At 36.6% G+C, this 21,601-nt stretch overlaps 1 long non-coding RNA gene across 3 annotated transcripts in view; it reads right to left on the bottom strand.

The window, feature by feature from the left end:
* The window catches only part of LOC108308220, a 224,276-nt gene that overhangs the window by 15,349 nt on the left and 187,326 nt on the right, over positions 1 to 21,601 (bottom strand). For 2 of the 3 annotated variants that reach the window (XR_005201156.1, XR_005201155.1), the window contains exon 3: positions 6,397 to 6,476. This is a non-coding gene — a long non-coding RNA (uncharacterized LOC108308220). Of the gene's footprint in view, positions 1 to 6,395; positions 6,477 to 21,601 lie in introns of those variants that run through there. The other variant, XR_001826841.2, reaches the window with a different exon arrangement.

Raw genomic sequence — 21,601 nt, 5'->3', positions numbered from 1 at the left:
AGAAGTTAAGACAACACATAACTGGCCACTCATATTAGCCAACATAGTGAACTGATGAGTAAGTCCAATGAAGCTTCCCTGTAAAACAGACTGTTTTCTCAATTTCTTTTCCAGAGAGTTTGCTGTTAGTGTATAGAAATGCTTCTGGTTTTGCACTTCGATTTGGCATGCTGAATTTTTACTGAATTCATTTATTAGTTCTAATAAATACACTTCCTAGATTGGGATTCTTTTTTTTTTTTTCTTCTTCTTCTTAATTAAGGCAGAGTCTGTCTCCCAGGCTGGAGTGCAGTGTTGTGATCTTGGCTCACTGCAACCTCTGCTTCCCAGGTTCAAGTGATTCTTCTGCCTCAGCTTCCAGAGTAGCTGGGATTATAAGCACCCCAGCACCATACCCTGCTAATTTTTGTATTTTTAGAAGAGACAGAGTTTCACCATGTTTGCCAGGCTGGTCTCAAACTCCTGACTTCAAGTGACCTGCCCACCTCGGCCTCCCCAGGTGCTGGGATTACAGGCATGAATCACCATGCCCGGTCTGGATTGGGATTTCTATTTCCTTCTCCTTCCTAATTTAGGAAATTTTCTGCTGTTATTTCTTTGAGTATGTTTCCCGCTCCTTTTTCTTTCCCTGTTTCTTCTGCCACACTAATAATGTGACAATATTCTGCTTGATGATGTCACATAAGTTTCTTAGATTGTTTTCATTCTTTTTTCACTTTTCTTCTCAAGCACAGAGATGAAGAGCCAGGTGCTCCAACAGGGACTGTAAAATTTGGGCATTGTGGCATTGTGTATATAGGACAAAACTCTCCTTGGGAAAAAGCTGTGGTTTCCTTCCCAAACATAAGATCTTGTACTCGTTGCGGAGTTAGTGAGTATATCTCTACTTTTCCTGAGTGTTTTAATTTGGATAATTTTTCAGTTGTCCACTGTATGGGAGTCTTTCAACTGGATTCTGGCTTTTTCTAACAGAGAATTGATCAGTGTGTAGGTATTTGCTTGGTGTGTCTCTGCAGGGAGGGATATTTAGGAGCCTCCTATTGATCTATTTTGCTGCTGTCTTTCATGTCTGATAATTTTTGATGACATTTATTGTGAATTTTACTTCTTTGGGCATTGCATATTTTTGTGTTCCTGTAACTCTTCTTGAGCTTTGTTCTAGAATGTACTTAAGTAACTTCTGAACACTTTGATCTTTTCAGCCTTAAAAACTTGTTAGGTTGAAACCACAGTATTGTTTAGTCTAGAGCTAATTATTACCAGTAGTGAGGCAAGATACTTCTGACTACTTGAACTAATGTCCTATAAAATGTGATACTTTCCTGACTGGCTCCAGAAAAAGAAAATATTCCTGGTTATTCTGATCAGAAAAAAACAAATTTTGTTGCCTTTAATCCTTTCATTTGGTTCCTTCCCAGCCTGAGGCAATTTCCTTATATGAATATGCTAATCAATACTCAGCTGAAAAACTGAGGGTGACCTTCAGACCTCTGTACTGCTCTTTCCTCTCTGGTGGTCTCCCCTGTGAGCTGTAGCTGATTTGGTTTTCTTGATTCTCAGCTCCAATTTAATTTACGTTCTTCAGGTAAAGTGACCAACTATTCCTGTTACATGGCATTTGGGTGGAAGGGGATTGTCAGATTCAGAACTTTCACTTTAAGATGGAAAAGTCCATGCAAAATGGAACGAGCTGGTCATTTTACTACCAAAGTCTGCCTCCTTTTGGTGCTAGAGTCTTGGAAACCCTCTCAAAACTATCAAGTGGAGGATCTACAGGGCTTAACTACTTGTTTCTAGTATCTTAGGGATCACTGTTCTTCATTGCTTTATAACCAGCGTCTTAACCCTTTGACTTATATATGTTGTCTGCTTATTACATTATTTCGGGGGGGGGGATGATGAATCTTACTCCAAAATTGCTCATTCTATTTTGATTCTACTTTATCATGATTCTGTCTGACCGCTTTCCAGAAAGTGCTCTAATCAAAGTTACCAGCTGGCTGTATACTTCAAAATCCAGTAGTCAGTTCTCAGGTGCCATTTTACTTTACCAAACAGCCACAGTTAATGTTTGCTTACTAATTTTCTTTAAAACACCTTTTTTTCACTTGGCTACAAGGATATAATTTTCTTCATTTCCCTTTAACAAGTCAGTCTTTCTTAGTTCCCTTTGCTGGAATTGCCTCATGATCTCAACCTCTAAATGTTAGTCCTAGGATATCTTTTCCTATCTCTTTATACTCATTCCCCAGGTGATTTCATTAAGCCTGGCAGTTTTTTGTGTCTTTGTATACTAACTAACTCCTAATTTATAACTCCAGCTCTCCAAAGCTTCATACTCAGCTGCCTACTCAAATTTTACACATGGAGAAGGCATCCGAAACTCAGTATTTCCAAAACTGAACTCTACATTTCCTCTCCTCTCTGAACCTGCTGCATTCAGATCCATATGTTTCTTAGTTAATAGTAACTCGGCTCTTTTGACTGCTTTTTCCTATTTCCTACATACCTAATACATCAGCAAATCTAGGCAGTTTAGCTTCTTGCCTTCACCTGCTTCCCTCCTAAATCAAGTCATTACCTCTCACTTGGATTACCGGAAGAGCCAGTCTCTCTGTTCCTATATTCCTACAAATTTTTCAAATGGTCTGTATATTATTAGTTTCAAAATGTGAACTAGATTGTTCTTTACACAAAATGCTGTAGTGCTTCCTATCCCACTGAAATTAAGATACAGTCTTTGCTTTGACCTTTAAGGGACTAAATAATGTAACCAAATGTAACTAGGGCTACCACCATTCCTTTCTCTTTAGTTGATATACAGTGACCTGTTTTGCATGGAACATGAAAACGCCACTCCTATCTTCAGATCTTTGACAACTCGAAATTGCTGTTTTCTGCCCAGGGCACAAACATAATGGAATGAGATGGCTCACCCTATTATTTCCTCGAGGTCTCAGCTCAAATGTTGCCTTATCAGAGATGTTTTCTCTTATCACTTTTGCCACCACAGCATCTGTTATCTCTCTCAATTATTTTATTATACTACATTTTCTTCATAGCACATATCACTATCTGATATGTTCAATATACATTAATTTATCTGTTAATTGCACTGGATTGGAAGTTGAAGGAGCAGGGATTCATTTGCAGATACAGTCCTAGTGCTGGCAGTATTTGTTGAGTGAATGAATGAAATTTTAAAGTCCTTTTTTTCTTTTTGAGACCAGGATATTTTTTCCTCAGCTTTTATTTTAGGTTTAGAGGGTACATGTGCATGTTTGTCATATAGATAAGTTGTGTGTTGCAGGGGTTTGATGTACAGATTACTTCCTCTCCCAGGTAATGACCACAGTAACTGATAGGTAGTTTCTCCATCCTCATCCCTCCACACACCCTCAAGTAAGCCCCAGTGTCTATTGTTCTCTTCTTAGTATCCATGTGTAATCAGTGTTTAGCTCTCACCTAAATTAAGAACATGCAGTATTTGGTTTCCTGTTACTGTGTTAATTTGCTCAGTATTACGGCCTCTAGCTTCATCCATGTTGTTGAAAAAGACATGACTTTGTCATTTTTTATGACTGTATCATACTGCATTGTGTATATATATTTTCTTTTTCCAGTTTACCGTTGCTGGCATCTAGGTTGATTCCATATCTTTGCTGCTGTGAATAGTGCAGTCATGAACATATACATGCACCATGCACGTGTTTTTATGGTAGAACAATTTATACTCCTTTGGGTATATACCCAATTATGGGATTGCTGGGTTGAATGTTAGCTATACTTTAAGTTTTTTGAGAAATCCTCAAACTGCTTTCCACAGTGACTAACCTACTTTACATGCCCAATAGCAGTGTATAAGCATTCCCTGTTATCTACAACCTCCTCAGCATCTGTAATTTTTTAAAATTATTATTTTTGCATTCCTCTAATGATTAGTGATATAGAGTACTTTTTTATTTGCTTGTTGACCATGTGTATGTCTTCTTTTGGGAAGTGTCTGTTCATGTCCTTTGCCCATTTTTTAATGAGATTGTTTGCTTATTGTGTTAAATTCCATATAGATGCTAAATATTAGACCTCTGCCTGATGTATAGTTTTTCAAATTTTTCTCACATTCTGTAGTTTGTCTGTCTATTCTGTTGATGGTTGCTTTTGCTGTGCAAAAGTTCTTTAATTTAACTAGGTTGCAATTGCTTTTGGAGTCTTTGTCATAAAATTTTTGCCAGTGCTTCTGTCCAAAATGGTATTTTCTGGGTTTTGCTGCAAGGTTTTTGATAGTTTGAGGTGTTATATTTAAGTCTTTAATCCATTGTGAGTTGATGATTTTTGTAAAATCATTTATGGTAAAAGGAAGGGGTCCATTTTCTGTCTTGTGCACACGGGTAGCCATTTACCCAGCACCATTTAGAGAATAGGGAGTTCTTTCCCCATTTCTGGGTTCCCTATTCTGGTCTATGTGTCTATTTTTGCACCAGTACCATGCTGTTTTTTGGTTACTGTAGCCTTGTAGTACAGTTTGAAGTTGGGTAGTGTGATATTTCCAGCTTGCTTCTTTTTGCTTAGGATTGCTTTGGTTGTTCAGGCTCTTGTTTGGCACCATATGAATTTTAGAATACTTTTTCCTAATTCTGTGAGAAATGCCATTGGTAGGAATAGCATTAAACATATAAATGGCTTTGGGGAACATGGCCATTTTAACAATATTAATTATTCCTGTCCCTGAGCATGATTTTTTTTTTCATTTGTTTGACATCTTAAAGACATTTCTGATCCATTATCTTAAGCAGTGTAGCTGCTACCAAATGATCTCTGATTACCAAGTACCTTTTTATGTCCTATATAGAAGCATTCTTATGTGCCTCTCTCTAATACTCCTGGAGGATATCAGTTAGTTAGGCCTTATGTGCGCATGGCTTTTATTGTTTGTTGGAACATCAAAAAGAATTCAAAGAATCACAACACAGAAGAGCTTTCTTCTCTTGATCTTTAGGAAAGAAAAGGCTTCTTCCAACTAAGTAGATGTCTGAATTTCCAAAGGAGGAAGAAGAATGTTATTTTCAGCTATTTTCTAATATTTCGATTAGGACAAAATGGTCTTATTCCTTCCAAAAGAGGTTTTCCCCTTGCCACATGATAAAAGCATTCTCTCAATGAGTTACCAAAAAAAAACATACATTTTCTCAGTTTGGTTTGTAGCAGAAAACATAGCCCTATAACCTTGGTTCCATTCCTTTTATCTCCAAAATTTTCTTTCACCTTAGATCTTGTAATCTATGAAGTATTGAGTTTAAATATTTATTATTTTGGGGTTAACAAAAATCTTTTCCCTCGATTTTAGCTTTACAATTTTTTATCAAAGTAGTATTTTAATATGAGTTCTCTGGGCCCAGAATAACATGAGTTCTTCTATTATAATGGATGATGTTTTGTTCTTCCATATTGCATAGAGGTGGTCTCAATAATAAGACAGACTCAACTATATGTTGGCTCTTTCACATAACACTTAAAAATTTTTTAGAAAGCACTCACAGGACCTTTTTGATGCGGAATCACAAACTAGTGGTTCATATTTGAATTTTAGCTCCCAGATGTGTGTGCTTCACATGCCATAGTCCCTAAGGCTACATGTTCTATTATACCCACTTCTGCTTACAAACATGCATGGCCAGCCTGAACCCTGCAGGCATTTGTGTCTGACCCAGAAGACCCACAGAGGTTCAATCACTGTTACTCTTGGTCTTTCCTCACTGGGCTTCAGATCATCCATCCTTACCTTTATTTTACCCGTGACTAGAGTTAATGTCAGGCTATTAACTATACATCAATTAGGAGACTTCATAGCCACTCACTATAAACGTCAGCTAGAATGCCTCCCTCTAGCATTTCAGAATCTCTTTCTGAACAAAACTTATTTTTAGAAAGGCAGCATAGTGATTTTTTTTTTCTAAAAGTAAAGTTTGAATTTCCATTTTATTTAGAAGACTTAGTGACATTATGGCTGAGGAAATGCATTCTTCAGCCAAAGGACTTGATCATATTGTCCTTACAGATGACAGTGGGTATTCTGCTAGAGTAAGGATAATAAAATTAGACTTGTCATCCTTGTTTAGGAAACTGAGAAGTAAATATGTAGCATAACGGTGCTGGTTCAGGCATTTAGATCTGAGCAAAAGAACAATAACAAGATTCCATTTTATAGTAGCAGGTACCATCTGGCCTTAGTGCCTATTCTGGACAAAGCCACTCCTCAAGGTCACAATCTCAAGTCTTTCTTCAATAAATGCCTTGCAATATGTAGTAATTTTAAAATCTGTTTTAGACTTCCATTTGCATCTAAAACTCCCCAACACAAAACAAGTCCTGTTTCAACCTTTGATGTATCTAACTTACCTTCCAGGAAACAATCACTCAAAAAAAGCCTTGATTCTCCCTTCCACTCTTGACATTGCCTTGATGTCGGGACTAACCTGCTGGATTTAAAAAACAACAACAACAAGAATTTATTGTTAACAACATTAGTTATCAGGCAGAAAAAATTTTCAGGCAAGCTACCTGCTACAGAACCGAGAGAGACCAAAGCAGGTTTGGAACGTTACTGTGTACTCTTTATTTATATGCTGTAAAAAAGCCCCAGAAGTTTACCAGTATGCGTGTGCCTTGGGTTACTTTCATAACAAAGGAGTCTTTCTATGTAAATTCTTAGTTTTTAAGAGTGTAAACTTTTACATTTATTTGTGCTCTCCCACCCCATACTCAGGAACTTATTCAAGTAATATAAAATATGAAAAAGTAGGTGGAACACACAGATTAATGCCCAGTGGACACAGCCACCACACTTTAGATTTCTGTAGCTCATTCCCTGTAAACACTGTGGCGCTTAGAGGAATCGTGGCCTCCGCTACAGTTCATGCTTTCCACAGGCTCACAAGTTTCTGTATTATAATTCTTTGTGCCTGAACATTAGCTCACTAATCACGCTTTCCCTGTGGATTTTCTCTGTCAATCCCGAATGATGGTATTTTCCACAGTAACTGTATTTGAGTCAATATAGTCCAGACTTTTCTTGAAAACTGTGTTTCATCTTAAGACTTTATAGAGACAACAAGTATTATGAGGTAAGAAAACAGAATCCACCAGAAACACACTAATAGACAATACAAGCACATTTCAGATATGCATATGTGTCATTGCAGGAGTATAAATTGCACTCTCTCTTTGTACGATCAGTAGGGAGTGTGGGAATTTAGCGTTAACCATAAATTCCTTTCACTAGTGCATTGATGAATGCCTGCATACTGACTGGGTCAGGGAAATTACATTTTTTTCTCATACCCTTGTTCTGGTATTTCTTTGTCTTCTTCTATATCCAGAGAAATTCAAATCAGATTCATAACCTTCTTGCATTAGAAAATATATATCAACTCTAAGATTGGTTAATCTCTGTGTTCAAGTGCTTATAGTTTAGATGTTTTAAGGACAAACAATTTTAAAAGATCTATTCTTGTTTGCTAATGCACAAATCTGAACAAAGGTACCAATTTCAGATCATAAATCTCTCTTCTACTTGATACGTTATATCTTTTTTGTTTTCTGTTATTCATTCAGAGGAACTTATAATCCTCCTGCTTATTTTCAGAAACAGGAAAAATACTGGTTTCAGTGTTGTAAAGAGGAGGAGAGTTACCTTCTTATAAGCATTTTTTAAAAGCTCTTTGCCTCATACTTATTTCTATATATTAATTTACTCATTATTTCCTAAATTCCTTTCCTCCTCCACCTGGCCCCCAACAACCAGTGGTGGGATTTGCGATATAAAACTATCAAATTTGTACCTTGAGAATGCTCTACCATTCAACTATTTTGTTACATGGATCAACACTTACCTTCCCAGTATTGTAGCTTCTTAAGTTTATTTGGGCATTTTTATAACTTGAGAAAGATGCCAGTCTGGCCTAGAAAATCCCCATCACCATGAGAGTCAGGTAATATCCTGGAAAAAAAAAAGTTTTAGAAAGATGATTAGCCATGATAATACACCTGTTCTTCTAGTTTCTTCCCATACTGTCATCACCTTGGAAACCCAGATAACAGGAGATGAGAGGTTTCTAGTACTTAACTAGCCCAGGAGCTTCTGCATCCTGTAATGCATCACAATTACAGCCCTGCCAAATAAACCATAGATAGATTTCTGAACCTCCTAGTACTTGAATTTAAAACCTCAACTCTCTTGTATTTTGTATATTAGAGAAGAGAAAGCTGCATTCTTCAGTTTTTTTTTCTAGACATTTTTATGCAAGTAAGTGGCTCTAAGAATATACAACTTTAGACCCACAAAGAGGTTTTCTTAAGTGATAAACTGGAAACAAAGGGAACATTATGTACCTATTTTATATGTATAAGGTTATTAGGTTTTGAGGAAAGGATAAAATGTCACCTCTCTAAGAGAAAATGGACAAGGGACAAGTTCAAATGTCTGCTCCTATTAAGTCTCTCATTCTGTTCTAGTATTAATCATCCAATTAGATTTTACTATGCTTTTGTTTCTTTGCAGTACCCATTGCTCTTTATGACTCAAATGCTCATTCTTGGTCCACTTAAAGCCTTACTCAGAGGGAGAAACCCTTTCTAGATAGCTGGTATCAGGTAAATAAGTGATTATATAAAAGCAAAGTCTGCTTACTTCACAGGCTAACCTTTTAAAAACTCTTCTACTGAGTTTAATAGAATTGACATCATGCAACTGTACGCCAAGACGAAGGCTGTACTAGTGATTTTGTGGCTGTGTCAATTATTTTCCAGAAATTTTAACGTCTGAAAAACTCATGATAACACTCACTGTGCACCTCACAAGAATCTCTGGATCTCAGTCATCTGCCACTGAAAAGCTTTAAGCACACTATGTTCCTGGCACATCTAAAATTTATATTCTTTGCAATGAGTCACCTGTTGTCTGTCTTACAGGCATTTCCTTTGAGCACTTGTCATGATGGTTCATTGAAATTTCTGTGTTGTAACTAATTAAAGTATTGACGCAAATTTAACTTTTCCACAGTCCGCAGAATGGCAAATAGTGACTGAAAAGTTCTGAGTAATAAGTGGGACCTTCAATCACATGGCCACACAATATACATTTAATGGATGAACTGTGAATTGTCATCTTACAGTCTTGCCTGGTTCTGGATCAGGGGAAAAGGATAGACAGAATCAGGAAAAGAAAAGTGTCTATGACATGAACTGCTAATGAGTAGAGCAGACTATGTCTCCATAACACAAGCTACTGTCGGTTTATGTTCTTGATTTCATAGGGTATTCATTGACACCAAATATTTTTAACACTGTATCCCATCCTCCATGAAAATGTGTCCAAAAAAGGCTAGGCTACTTTAATAATCAATTTCTAAGAGAATGTGGAGCAAGGTTCAGGATATGATCTGAAGTATGTATGTCCAACAGAGCTCTCCAGCGTACTGAGCCCTCTGTGTCTAATTCTGATTTACCACTTTTTCCTACCTTGAGAGCTTTGCCTTGTAATTTTCAAGTGCTCTCATTTTAGCTTTGGCATTGACTCCACTTCTCCATATGTCAGATAACTCATAAATCATCCGCCTGCCTAAATCTCTATCCATCCTTTTGCTTTCTTAGTCCTATTACCAGCAGGTGGTCCTAAAAGGTATACTAACTGAGAATATCATCTCTTTTTCTGCCTTACATCAACAACCTGTACCCAGGCCACTATCTTGAGAAGTATCACTGACTCTCCTAGGGCTTAAAGGAAAAGAATCTGAATACCTAAAGCCTGGGAATTTGGTTCATTTATTAAGCCATGTAACCTATAAGATTTCCAGTTCAAGAAGGAAGTTCCCAGTCAGCCTAACCAGAAAATTAAGTGGGACTCGAGGATTTTACCTAGAATTTAGAGTGGGTTCATCTGATGACACAAATAAGTCTAAGATCAAAAACATAAACTTCACAACAGGAGCTTTGTACTGTCTCACTTGAATAAAGGGATGTGAACAATAAATTGTGGCCCTGGGTATTTTTGAGGTACTGTGTCCTGTGAGACTCTCTGACATTCTTCTGAATGACAGAAGAATCATGAACTGATGTGGAGGTCTAGAAGCAGTAAGAACATCCTTCATATGCAGCCTCAAGGCAAGTGAATGTTCAGCATCTCTTGGAATACAGAGACCAGCCAGCATGAACTTTCACAAGCTAAAGAGAGAGAGGAGGGCAGGAATCTTAATGTCTATGTGAGCAACCTGTTGACCTAAAGGGACCATGCAGATCATACCATGGAATCTGAGGACATTAACTGAATACCAGTTTTGGTAGAAAATGTCTTGGTGTTTGTCACTAGTCAATATTCAACTGCCTTTCAGTCTTTTTTTAAAATTTGAGTTGTCCTTGTAATTGTTATTTTTGCATTTTGAGAAAAAAATGTTTAATACCAAAATAAATGCCTTTTGGATTTAATATGTCAAAGACTTTATAAATAAAATCATATTGATAAAGCAGGAATGAAGTAGATCAACACCAAAGTAACTTTTAACAATATTTTGAGAGGCTGCTAGGAAGATGATGGAGTAGGAACCTCCAGGAATGCATCGCCCTACCTAGACAACAATTGCATTGGCAGAATCTGTCTGATTTAAGTATTTGGGAACTCTGGAGTCTGCTGAAGGCTTGAAACTTCCAGGGGGAACTCTTAGAAAGTAAATTGTAGTTAATTTCTATTCATTTTCAGCATTTATCGTGATAGCAGATACTCATTCCCACCTCTCAGCCACACGGCAAGCAGCTGTGCTCCTGCGTTCCTGGAACAGTTTGCAAACAGCTTGCTTGAGCCAAGGTGGGTAAAAAGGAACCTGTCTTTGAAATACCTAGAATCTGTGCTCTAATTGCTGCTTCTGATGACACAGGTGTGGACAAAGAGATGCTTCTGCATTGTTGTAAACTCCTATCCTAGGTGAAGTAACTTCTAGGCAAGTGAAACAGCTGATAACCTTTTCCACATACCTTCATTTTTCTTTTTGTGAGCCAGAAATTGAAGAGAAGGACATTGAAAAACAACTGCATATATGGGAAATTTAAAAAGTGACCATGCATACCCACGGAAAGGCTCAAAAATGGCCTACAGAAACAATTTAAAAGACAGCAAACCCAGGGTAGGGTCACAGGGTGATTTCCAGAGGTATTTTTAGATTTAAACGTATAGTTTTGAAGAAAAAATTCACGAAGCATATGATATGGTTTGGCTCTGTGTCCCCATGCAAATCTCATCTCAAATTGTAATCCGCATGTATTAGGGGAGTGGCCTGGTGGGAGGTGACTGAGCTGTGGGGGCAGACTTCCCTCTTGCTATTCTTGTGATATCTGCTTATTTGATAAGTATGATGCATCCCCCCTGCCCCTTCTCCTCCTTGCTTCTCCTTCTCCTTTTGCCATGATTCCAAGTTTCCTGGGGCCTCCCCAGCTATGCAGAATGGAGAGTTAATTAAACCTCCTTTTCTTTATTAATTACCCAGTCTCAGGTAGTTCTTTATAGCACTGTGAAAATGAACTAATATAGAAAATTGGTACCAGGAGAGTGGGACACTGCTCTAAAGATACTGGAAAATGTAGAAGCCACTTTGGAACAAGGTAATGGGCAGAGGTGGGAACAGTTTGGAGGGCTCAAAAGAAGACAGGAAGATGAGGGAATGTTTGAAACTTCCTAGAGATTTGTTGGGTAGTTTTGACCAACAAGCTGATAATGATATGGAAAATGAAAGCCAGACTGACGAGGTCTCAAATGAAGATAAGGAACTTATTGGTAACTGGAGTAAAGGTCACTCTTGCTATGCTTTAGCAGCATTTTGTCCCTGCCATAGAACTCTGTGGAACTTTGAACTTGAGAGAGATGATTTAGGGTATGTAGCAGAAGAAAGTTCCAAGCAGCAAATCACTCAAGAAGTAACCTGGCTTTCTCTAAAAGTGTACGCTCATATGTGTTCACAAGAAAGGCTCTGAAATTTGAACTTAACGTTTTAAAGGGAAGCAGAGCATAAAGTTTGAAATATTTGCAGGCTGACCATGTAGTAGAAACAACCCAGTTTCTGGGCAGAAATTCAAGCTGGCTACAGAAATTTGCATAAGTAATGAGCTGAATGTTATTAGCCCAGATAATGGAAAAAAAAATGTCTCCAGGGCATTTCAGAGATCTTCATGGCAGCCCCTCCCAACACAGGTCTCAAGGCCTAGGAGGAAAAAGTGGTTTTGTGGGCTGGGCCCAGGATCCTGCTGCTCCAGTTCCAGCCATGGCTACAAGGGGCCAATGGACAGCTTGAGCCGTGGCTTCAGAGAGTATAAGCCCCAAGCCTTGGCAGGTTAGATGTGCTATAGGGCCTGCAGGTGCACAGAAGGCAATAATTGAGGTTTGCTAACCTCTGCCTGGGTTCCAGAGGATAAATGAAAACATGTGGATGCCAAGGCAGAAGTCTGCTGCAGGGGGCAGAGCCCTTATGGAGAAGCTGTGCTAGGGCAGTGCAGAAGGGAAATATGGTGTGAGAATCCTCAGAGTCCCCACTGGGACACTGCCTAGTGGAGCTGTGAGAAATAGGCCACTGTCCTCCAAACCCAAGAATGGTAGATCAACAGCTTGTACTGTGCACCTGAAAAAGTCACAGGCAGTCAACACCAGCCTGGGGAAGTACCCATGGGGCTGTAACCTGCAGAGCCACAGGGGTGCAGCTGCCCAGTGCCTTGGATGTGAGATGAGGAGTCAAAGGAGATTATTTTGGAGCTTGAAAATATAATTCTTGCCTTGTTGAATTTTGGACTTGCATGGGGCCTGTAGCCCTTTGTTTGGGCTGATTTCTCCCATTTGGAATGGAAACATTTACCCAATGTATTGGGTATTGTATCTTTGAAGTAACTAACTTGTTTTTGATTTTACAGGCTCATAGGTGGAAGGGACTTGCCTTGTCTCAGATGAGACTTTGGACTTTTGAGTTAATGCTGAAATGAGTTAAGACTTTAGGGGATGCATGGGAAGGCATGATTGATTTTAAAATGTGAGAGGGGCCAGGGGTGGAATAATATGATTTGGCTGGGACCCACCAAAATCTCATCTAAAATTATAATTTCTACATGTTGGGGGAGAGGTCTGGTAGAAGGTGACTGGGAATGAACTTTCTCCTTGCTGTTTTTGTGGTAGGGTTCTCATGATATCTGGTTATTTGATAAGGATCTTTCCCTTTGTCTGCCCCCTCTCTTCTGCTGCCTTGTGAAATAGGTCCTTGTTTCTCCTTTACCTTCTGCCATGATTGTATGATTCCTGAGGCCTCCCCAGCCATGGAAGCTGTGAGTCAGTCAGTCTCAGGCAGTTCTTTATAGCAGTGTGAAAACAGACTAATATAGCATAAATTCACAAAGCATACAAAGAAACAGGAAAGTATGGCCAGTTCAAAGCCAAAAACAAAAGATCAACAGTAGCTGTCCCTGAAAGACTTGATGGGAAATTATCAAGTACACACTGATGTATGATAAATGTATACAGTGTAGAATTAGTTATGTTAATGAGGTTGATTCACTATTACCTTAGATATTTATTTTTTCTGCCTAACAGAAACTTTGTACCATTTGACCAACATCTCTGCAGTCCCTTATAATCGCCATTCTACTCTCTCCTTCTATGAGTTTCATTGTTTTAGATTCCACACGAGACAGAACATGTGGTATTTGTCTTTCTGTGCTGGCTTATTTCACTTAGCATACTGTACTCTAGATTCATTCATGTTGTTGTAAATGACAGAATGTCCTTTAAAGACTGAATGGTATTCCATTGTGCATATCATATTTTTTATCCATTGATGGATACTTAGGTTGATTCCATAATTTGACTATTAAATGCTGCTACAGTGAACATGGGTGTACAGATATATCTTCAATATTCTTATTTTAAATTCTTAAGATATATACTAAGATTTGAGATTTCTGGATAATATATGGTAATTCAATTTTTAGACTTTGGAAGAAGCTCCAACAAATTTTCTGTAATGGCTTTACTAATTTATATTCTCACCAACAACAGTGTACAAGGGTCCTCCTTTCTCCATATCCTCTCATGATTTGTAATACTGAATGTTTTTCATATATCTGTTGGCCATTTGTATGCCTTCTTTGGGTTAAATTTGATAGCAGATTTCTTCAATTCCTATTTCTGGATATTGACATCTTTCCCCAGATTTGGAAAGCCATATGTCTTTAAATTTGCTTTCTGGCTATTTCTTTTCTCTCATCTCTGTCAGTTACTTTATGATGCAAATTTAAATCTCTTGATGGTGTTCCAGAATTTCTATAGACTTTTTTCATTCTTTTTCTACTTCTTACTGAATAATTTCAAACAATCTGTCCTTGAGCTCACTAATTCTTTCTCTGCTTGACTGAGCTGAGTTTTGAAGACTTCTATTGAAGTTTTTATATCAATCCTTGTGTTCTTCATCTCTAAAATTATTTGGATTTCATTGTTTCTATTTGTCAAACTTTTCATTTTGTTCATGCATTGTTTTATAAATTTTATTTTCTATTCATATATTCTTGTAGTTCACTGGACTTATGAAATGACTGATAACTCTCTAGTTTTCCAAAAATGTTCTTATGTGTGACTAATTGCCAGTTGAGCTTTCTGTGGGGTACTAAAGCTGGGATATCCTATTCTACCATTGTCCTGATATCATTCTCCTAGATAAATACTTTAAAGCATTTGTCTTACAGATGTCTAAAGAACTAAAGGAAGATGTGGAGAAAGTCAAGAAAATGATATATGAACAAAATGGAAATATCAGTAAATAGATACAAAACCTAAAAAGACAAAACAAAAAAAAGTCTAGAGCTAAAAGCTACAATAATTAAAGTTCACTAGAAAAAGTCAAAGGCAAATTTGAGCAAACAGCAGAATAGCAAACTTCAAGAACAGATAAGATCACTTCTAGAAGCAAGCCCAAAAGACTCATGGGAGTCCCAGAGAAATATCTGATAATGATTGAAAACTTTCTGTGTTTGATGAAAAATAATTATATAAGCTTCAGAGAAGCTCAGTGAACTTAGACTCACACCAAGACACATTATCTGTCAAGAGAGAAGCAACTTATCACATACAAGGGATTCTCAATAAGATGATCAGCAGGTTTCTTATCAGAAACTTTGCAGGCCAAAAGTTAGTAGGCTGATATATTCAAAGTGCTAAAAAAAAAAAAAAAAAAACCCAAAACTGGTGAATCCAGAATCCTGTATCTGCCAAAACTGTCCTTTAAAAGTGAGGGAGATATTATTCTCAAATAAACAAAACCTGAGGAATTTTGTTATCATTAGATCTACCCTGCAAAAAGAATGTTCTAAGGAGTCCTCAGAGTTAAAAGACACTAAATGGTAACTTAAAGCCATATGAAGAAATAAAAGTCTTATAATTATCCATATTTACCTTTATTAAAAGATAGCATTATTTTACCAAGAGCTTATAACTCCACTTTGTTTTCTAGGTGGTTGTTAAAATGAATACATTTTTTAGAATGATTATTAGTCTAAAATCTAGTATTACTGTAACTTTTGTTTGCAGTGCCAGATTTTGTTTTTACATAACTTGAGACAAATACATTTAAAAAACTTAATAGTTTCTTTTTGTACACCCAATATATAAAGATGTAGTTTTATGACATCAACTAAAAGGAATGGGGACGTAGCTATAAAACAGCAGAGTGTTTTTATGTTTTTAAAGTTAGGTTAGTATAAACTCAAATAACAGGAATATTACTTAAGGGTATCAAGTATAATCCTCATGGTAACCACAAAGAAAATAGATATAAAATATGCCCCAAAGAAAATGAGCAAGGAATTTAAATATATTACTACAAAAACAAACTAAAGGAAAGAGAATATAGAAAGGCAAGAAAACAGAGGGAAAGACTATAAAGCTTTTAGAAAACAAAGGGCAAAATGACATGCTAGTCCCTCACTAGTAATTGCTGTAAATGGATTAAACACTCCCATCAAAACACAGAGATTAGCCGAATGGGTAAAAACACATGATCCAACTATATTGTGTCCACAAACGACTCACTTTAGATCCAAATACACAAATGGATTGAAAGTAAAAGGATGAAAAACATATTCCATGCAAATAGTAAATAAGAGTGAGCTAGGATGGCTACATTAATATTAGAGAAAACAGACTTTAAATCAAAAAAGTATTAAGAGACAATGAGAGACATTATGTATTAATAAAAAGGTGAGAAGATATAACACAGTGAGAAGATATAATACCGATGCAACTACTAATAGATCATCAAAATATCTGAATCAAAAGCTGACATTTGAAGAGAGAAGCAGTTCTACAATAATAGTTGGAGACTTCAATACCCCATGGTTCAATAGAACCATCAGATAGAAGATAGAATAATAAATTGAGAATTTGAACAACATAATAAACTGGATCAGACATATACAGAATCATTTACCAAATAACAATAGTATACGCCTTTTTCTCAAGTGCACATGGGACATTTTCCAAGATGGATCATATGCTAGACCACAAATTAAAAATAGATTTTAAAAGAGAAAGATATATAAAAGTATCTTGTCTGACGATAATGGGGTAAGATTAGAAATCAGCAACAGAACACTGGAAAATTCATACATAGGCGATGGCACAAAGAAATACCAAAGAAAAATACAAATTACTTAGAAACATTTTAAAATGCACACACAGCATATCAAGACTTAAGTGATATAGTAAAAGCATTGCTAAGGAAGAAATCTGTGGCTACAAAGACTTATCTTAATAAGCAAGTAAGATATTAAATCAACAGCCTAACTTTACAACATAAGAAACAAGAAAAAGAACTGAACCCAAAGCTAGCAAAAAGAAGAAAATAAAAATAGAAAAACAATAAAACAAGCTTGGTTCTTTGACTAGATCAACAAAATTTACAGACCTTTATCTAGATGTCTAAGAAAGAAGACTAAAATTGCTAGTGAAGGAAAGTGGGACCATTTCTACTAATTCTACAGAAATAAAAAGGACTATGAACATTATAAAAATTGTATGTTTATAAATTGAATAAGCTAGATGAAATGGACAAATTTCTAGAAACACAAAATTTCCAAGACTAGATGTTGGCATGGATGCAGTGAACAGGGAACTCTTCTACACTGCTAGTGAAAATGTAAACTAGTACAGCAACTACGGAAAACAGTGTGGAAATTCCTTAAAGAACTAAAAGTAAAACTACCATGGGATCCAGCAATCCCACTACTGGCCATCTACCCAGAGGAAAAGAAGTCATTATTCAAAAAAGATACTTGCACATGCATGTTTATAGCAGCACAATGGCAAAATCTTGGAACCAACCCAAATGTCCTTCAATCAACGAGTGGGCAAAGAAAGTGTGGTGCATATGTATGATGGACTACTACACAGCCATAAAGAGAAATGAATTAACAGCATTTGCCGTAACCTGGATGAGACTGAAGATGATTATTCTAAGTGAAGTAACTCAGGAATGGAAAACCAAACATCCTATGTTCTCACTGATATGTGAGAGCTAAGCTATGAGGATGCCAAGGCATAAGAATGATACAATGGATTTTAGGGACTTGAGGGAAAAAGTGGGAGAACATGAGGGATAAAAGACTACATATAATGCTTGGGTGATAAGGGCCACCAAAATCTCACAAATCACCACTAAAGAACTTATGTAACCAAATACCACGTGTACCCCAATAATTTATGGAAAAACGTTTTTCCATAAGAAATATAAAAAGTTTCAGTAGACTTAATAAGATGAATTGAAATCTCCTGACAGTAAAAGAGCCTTAATATCAATCCTTTTAAAGCTTTTCCAGGTCAGGTGTGGTGGCTCACATCTGAAATCCCAGCACTTTGAGAAGCTGAGGCAGGAGGTCTTTTTGAGCCCAGGAGTGCAAAACCAGCTTGGGCAACATGGTAAGATTCTCTACAAAAAAATACAGAAAATAGCTGGGAGTAGTAGTGCATTGCTGTAGTCCCAGCCTACTCCAGAGGCTGAGGTAAGAGGATCACTTAAGCCTGAAGTAAGCTGTGAGCATGCCATTGCACTCCAATCTGGATGACAGAGTGAGACCCTGTTTTAAAAAGAAAAAAATATATCGTTTCCAAAAAGTTAGAGGAGAAAACACTTCCTAACTCATTCTATAAGGCCAGCATCAACATCAACAGAGCTGGACAGAAAGATACTACAAAAAGGTAAACTACAAACCCTTATCTTTGATGAAAAAAATCCTTAAAAAAGGATTATACACAATGATCAGTGAGATTTATGTCTTAAATACAAGACTGATTCAACATACAAAATTCCATTATTGTAACACAACAGATTAAGAAATGAAATGATTGAATAAAAACCACATGAATATCTTAACTGTTACAAAAAAATGTTATAAAAGTCAACATCCTTATGATTAAAACACTCAACAAACTAGAGGTAGAAGGAAACTGTCTCCACATAACAAATCATACATAAAAAGTCCACAGCAAACATCATACTCAAAGAAGAAGGAGTGAAAATTTTCCTTCTAAGATCAGGACCAAGGAAAAGATGATCACTACCACCACTACTCTGAGATAGTACTCAAGTTTTAGCCAGAGCAATTAGTAATTAAAAATAAAAATAAAAAGGTTCCAAATTACAAAGGAGTAAGTAAAATTATCTCTGTTTGCAGATAAGATAATCTGGCATATGCAAAAAAGCCAAGAACAAACAAATTCAGTGAAGTAGCAGGCTGATACAAGCTAACACACAGAAATCATGCTAACAATGAAAATCTGAAAAGGGAATTAATTATAAAAATAATTCTCTTTACAATAGCATTAAAAGAATTTAAATCTTAGGGATTCGCTTAAGGAGGTGAAATACTTTCCCAAATAAAACTACAAAATATTGCTGAAATAAAGAAGACTTAGATAGACACACACCCTGTGATCATGGACAGAAAGACTTAGTATTGTTAAAATGGTAGTATCACCCAAACCAATCTATAGATTCAGTGCCATCTCTATCAAAATCCAGTTTTTTTTTAATAGAAATAGATAAACCCATTCTAAAATTTATATGGAGTTTTAAGGAAGCCCTAATAGACAAAACAATGTTGGGGGAAAATGCTGGAGGACTCACAAGCTCTGATTTCAAAACTTAATGTGAAGTTACAGTATAGTACTGGCATAAAAACAGACATGCAGACCACTGGAATAGAGAGCCCAGAAATAAACCCTCACAAAAATGGTAAAATGATTTTTTCACAAAAGCGTTAAGACCAAATGAGAAAAGAACAGTCTGTCAAGCAATGGTCTGGAAAAACTAGATATCCACATATAAAAGAATAAAGTTGTACATGAACCTAATACTATATATATAAATTAACTCAAAATGCATGAAACACCTATATCTGTAAAACTCTTAGAAGAAAATATGAACACATTATATTTGGCAATGATTTATGAGGTATGACACCAAAGGCACAGTTAACAAACATAAAAAATAAATTGGATATCATGAAAATTTTAAAATGCTCATTAAAAGACAAAATCAACAGAGTAAAAACGTGAACCACAGAATGAAAGAAAACATTTGCAAAACATGTATCTAATACGGGATTAACATTCAGTATATATAGAGAACTCCCAAAACTTAACAGCAACAAAAACAAATGACCCTATTCAAAAATGGGCAAAGGACTTGAATAGACATTGCTCCAAAGAAAATATACAAATGGCCAAGATGCACATTTAAAGATGTTCACCATCATTAATAATTATGGAAATGCAAAACAAAACTACAATGTAATACTACCTGAACACTCATTATGATGGCTACTACCAAAATCAAACAATAACAAATGTCTGTTAGGATGTGGAGAAATTGGAACACTTTTCACTGTTAGTAGAAATGTAAAATAGTATGAAAAACAGTATGGCAGTTTCACAAAAAAATTAAAAATAGAATTACCACATGATCTAGCAATTCTACTTCAGTGAATTTACCCAAAAGACCTGAGAAAAGGATCCCAAAGAGATTTCTCCCTCCATGTTTATGACAAAATTATTCACACTATCTACAACATGAAAACATCTTAAGTGTCCATCAGTAGATGAATGGATAAGCAAATTGGCATATACATTCAATGGAATGTTATTCGGACTCAAAGAGGAATGTCTGACGCATGCCATGATATAAATAAACCTTGAAGTCTTGATGCTAAGTAAATAAGCCAGTCAGAAAAGGACAAATGCTGTATGTATCATTCTACCTTATGACATATTTAGAGTAGTCAAAATCATAGAGACAAAGTAGAATGGTGGTTTCCAGGAGATCAGGGGAGGGAGGAATGAGGAGGTATTGTTGAATAAGTATAGAGTTTCAGTTTTATAGGATGAAAAGAATTATGGAGATGAATGCTGGTGATGGTTTCAACATTATCAGTGTATATAGTAACACTGAACTATACAATTAAAATTGATTACCATGGTAAATTTTATGTTATGTAAATTTTACCATAATAAAAAATATTTGGGACCATGCGTAGTGGGTCAGGCCTATAATCCCAGCACTTTAGAGGCTGAGGTAGGTGGATCATCAGGGGTCAGGAGTTTGAGACCAGTCTGGCCAATATTGTGAAACCAGGTCTCTATCAAAACCACAAAAATTAGCCAGGTATTGTGACAGGAGCCTGTAATCCCAGCTACTTGGGAGGCTGAGGCAGGAGAATTGCTTGATCCCTGGAGGTGGAGGTTAGTGAGCTGAGATCGCACCACTTCACTCCAACCTGGACTACAAGAGTGAGACTCCATCTCACACATGTACACACACACACACACACACACACACACACACACACACACACACGGGAAACATGCTATGAAAACATTACAGCTGAACACAATGTAAAGCCTAATAATAGTATTAGAATTACTGTTATATGAATGATTTGAAGATAAAATGTTTTGAAAAGTGTAGTTGATTGACCTTTCTTAAAAGTCGTTTAAAGTCAAACAATTCAATCAATACAGTTCTAGAAATGTTTCAACTTGAATTGGTTAAGAATTTTGACTTACAGCAACTCTAAACATATTTAGTTGAAACTGAAAAGGACTTTCTTAAGTGCTTAGGTCCTCTAGCATTGCAAAGAACTTCTGATATAGATTTATCTCAACTTTTAAAAATAATGGTGGCACATGACTATCTCCACACACCTATATCATTTCAACATCATTAACAATTTTTTATTTTCCTATGGAGAAAAGCCCTAGCAATATCACAAGTGTTTATTGTTGTTTGTTTGCTTTTGAGATGGAGTCTCACTCTGTTGCCCAGGCTGGAGTGCAGTGGCACGATATGGGCTCACTGCAACCTCTGCCTCTGGGTTCAAGCAATTCTCCTGCCTCAGCCTCCTGAATAGCTGGGATCACATGCACCACCATGCCAGGCTAATTTTTGTATTTTTAGTAGAGAGACTGGGTTTCACCATGTTAGCCAGGCTGGTCTCCAACTCCTGACCTTGTGATCTGCCCACCTTGGCTTCCCAA

Source organism: Cebus imitator, unplaced genomic scaffold (genome assembly GCF_001604975.1).
Source record: "Cebus imitator isolate Cc_AM_T3 unplaced genomic scaffold, Cebus_imitator-1.0 Scaffold83, whole genome shotgun sequence".
Lineage (NCBI taxonomy): Eukaryota > Metazoa > Chordata > Mammalia > Primates > Cebidae > Cebus > Cebus imitator.
This window is presented reverse-complemented; position numbering and strand designations above follow the sequence as displayed.